Source organism: Patella vulgata, chromosome 6, assembly GCF_932274485.2.
Source record: "Patella vulgata chromosome 6, xgPatVulg1.2, whole genome shotgun sequence".
Classification (NCBI taxonomy): domain Eukaryota; kingdom Metazoa; phylum Mollusca; class Gastropoda; family Patellidae; genus Patella; species Patella vulgata.
The window spans coordinates 7088729-7092323 of record NC_065884.2 but is presented as its reverse complement, the minus strand read 5'-3'; the positions used below and the strand labels follow the sequence as shown (position 1 = coordinate 7092323).

Genomic DNA, 3595 nt, shown 5'->3' with positions numbered 1-3595 from the left:
ATTTATGGATACACAATTACTGAGTTTAAAGGCTCAATACCACTCTTGTTGTATCTGAATAATATGTCCCAATCTTTATTCTGGTCAAAAAATTGTACTATTTTACAATATTTCAATTAATTGATGATACAAATTTCATCTTAACACACCTTATTTAAAATTTTTGAAAAATTCATCATAATGGTATGAAACGTCTAACGTAAACCTTTTCAAATGAAACTTCGATTTAAAAATATTTTCGAACCCTCTGGACAAGTAAAATAGGATGTAATGGATAATTTACACAACAGGTAGGACACTTAAACATCTTGTACTTAGATAGAGATATCATTTATTTTCTGGAGCTTTCAAGCCAGCAAGAGTGTTATTGTCCCTTTAATACTAAGCGACGTTTCGACGGGGATACTCTCGTGTTTATCATTAAACACAAGAGTATCGCGACGTTTCGACGCACAAGAGTATCCTCGTCGAAACGTCGCTTAGTATTAAACTCAGTAATTGTACCGTGTGTAGGTTTAACCATCATTCTGTCGTTTTGTTGAGTTATAAATAAATAAAGAGGAATATTGGATTCTGTGCATTTCAAAGATTTGATGCACTTTTATTTTTTACTTTAAACACATTGGGGTCCAGGGCGTCTGTTCCTATTTGTAGATCCAGGACGTCGGTTTCTATTTTGAGGCCTAGGACGTCGGTTTCTGTTTCGGGTACCACTGGGTTCTGTACAGGTTCCCCGGTAGTGTTTATCTGTGGGCCAAACCAACTGTCTTTCCTCGCCGGCATCATTTGTACACACCAAACCACGCCCACATCTATCAACACAATGAACGTATTTTACTCAATTAGAGAGAGTGAGGGGGAAATGGGGTTGAACATCCACTCGACACAAACTAGGTCATTTCGGGACTAACATATGGTTTTTAATTTTATTTCAATAATTTGCTTGCGCGTAGGAGTCTTTAGCAGTGGGAGGAAACCGGGGGACCTACAATCTCGCCAACAATCACGTGCCCTAACCTTATTTACATCCCAGTGCCGCTGCCCGGGCAAAATTTCCCTCATAGCACACTGCATGGCGTATGACCGTCTTCATTAGCCCAGTATAGGAGCAGAACAGTAGGACGTTAAACCCCATTTCATTTCATTTCTATTTACATCTCGGCGACCCTGACGAAAAATGAGCTAGCCTTAACAAATAGATTTAGCTCAAATTAAGGGTAGACCGTACACCGCCGCTATCGGGGCAAATTGTCTCTTATGGCATACTGCATGCCGTATGCCCGTCTTCATTAGCCTAGTCGGTGCATTTCAATTGAATAATTAAGCATACACTTTCTCATGGGCTCGTCATAGGTCAGTTTGCACCCTCGACATTGCCCATCTTTTTCTCTTGGCGTCATTATTCTACTTTATTTAGTAACTCATCTATTCGTTCATTGTACTTTTCGATTCACCCCAGCCTCCATTATATTCGTTCTGTCCTTCTGTCAAATTTGATTATGAAGTACTAGCAGGATACCCGGCTTCGCTCGGGGGTCATAACTCCGAAACCGGAAGTGGTAGACTAACGCCACCTGGCCTATGTTACTCCCCGGTCCGAACTACCCCAATACCCCAAATTTCAGACTCGGGGCAGACCTAGTGTAGCCGCCAACACCGAACAGACCGGCTTCGCTCGGGGGTCATAACTCCGAAACCGGAAGTGGTAGACTAACGCCACCTGGCCTATGTTACTCCCCGGTCCGAGCTACCCCTATACCCCAAATTTCAGACTCGGGGCAGACCTAGTGTAGCCGCCAACCCCGAACAGACAGACAGACAGACAAACGACAGTCACAAATATATAGATAGATGATATTTTTCTCGAATTCATTGTAGTTTGCATATATTTACCTGACAGTACGCGCTGAACAAGTGGCACCAACTTCACCAGTACATTCTTCACAGCATCCACAATAGGGCATACCACGTTCACAGCCCCCAAATGATGACTCCTCAGGACATTGTACATTGTCACAATTTGGGGTACACGTCGGTAAATTCAGATAACTTCTTCCTTCTGAATAGTGTACAGCGAGTACAACGATGGCGATTAATAAAAGCTTCATTATTCTGCAACAGATATAAAAATTATTTGTTTTCATGAAGGGTATTTTTTTCATAAATGTATGAGGGGTTGGGTGGCCGAATGGTTAACACGTGCGCGTTGCATTATAAGGCCTCTCACAAAGTCATTGGTTTGGATTCCCTGCTTGTACGCGAAAAGGATTAGGGTCACCTGTCCAACCTCGTGGGTTTTCTCTGGGTCTTCCGCTTTCTTACCACGGCTAAAGACCCCTACGCGCAAGCGAATTATTGAAATAAAATTGAACCATATTTTAGTCTCGAAATGACCTAAGTTTGTGTCAAGTGGACGTTAAACCCCCTCTCTCTCAATTCAGATGATTTTAAATTCATTTTGATTTATATTCACTATCTTATAAATAAAATGTAATGGGGTTTAAAATCCTACTTTTCTGCTCCGACTGGGCGGATGAAGACACGCAAACGGCGTGCTACGAGGGAATTTTTGACTGAAGCGGCGCTACGGCCTACTCGAATTCCAACTCCCAATGAATACACGGCGGAAAAACTCCGATGAACTATCTCGGCCAACATCGGGATCGATCACGGGATCTCCAGGTTAGCGAGCCAACCTCTTACTCACTGAGTCACCGCGAACAGAGGCTATAAATTAATTTTGAAATTATAAATTAATTTTTAAATTATAAATTAATTTTGAAATTATAAAATAATTTTGAAATTATAAATTTTGAAATTATAAATTGATTTTGAAATTATAAATTAATTTTGAAATTATAAATTAATTTTGAAATTATAAATTAATTTTGAAATTATAAAATAATTTTGAAATTATAAAATAATTTTGAAATTATAAATTTTGAAATTATAAATTGATTTTGAAATTATAAATTAATTTTGAAATTATAAATTAATTTTGAAATTATATATTAATTTTGAAATTATAAATTAATTTTGAAATTATAAATTAATTTTGAAATTATAAATTAATTTTGAAATTATAAATTAATTTTGAAATTATAAATTTTGAAATTATAAATTAATTTTGAAATTATAAATTAATTTTTATAAATTTTGAAATTATAAATTTTGAAATTATAAATTTTGAAATTATTAATTTTGTAATTATAAATTTTGAAATAATAGATTAATTTTTGAAATAATAAATTGAAGATCAAAGATTAAAATATAAACTTAATTCAAAATGAACTTATAATATTTTGAAATTCAAAATTAAAATTTGAACTTAGTCTTTAGAATTAAAAAGAATTAACTTTAAGACCAAAAATTAAAAATAATAATTGCAAAAAAAACAAAAAACAAACAAGAAATGATTCTTATTTTAGCTTCTGTAGAGTACTAAATTAGTATTCTACTCACCTAGGTATATTTCAGTAGCTGCGACTCCACACTCAATCATCTAATGGAGAGAAAAGAATTCTTCTGTCCTTATATATACTTTAGTACGATATAAATTTAATTTAAAAAAATAATACATTAAGGGTGTATTTTT

The 3595-nt window shown here is 35.3% G+C and overlaps 1 long non-coding RNA gene across 1 annotated transcript; it reads right to left on the bottom strand.

Annotated features, from left to right (window-relative positions):
• Nucleotides 1-566: 566 nt before the first annotated feature.
• LOC126824980 (uncharacterized) lies at nt 567-3595 on the bottom strand. Its single transcript, XR_008788584.1, has 3 exons — nt 3463-3595; nt 1894-2112; nt 567-812 (listed from the first exon to the last, which is right to left on the bottom strand). It is a non-coding gene; the product is annotated as an uncharacterized LOC126824980 (long non-coding RNA).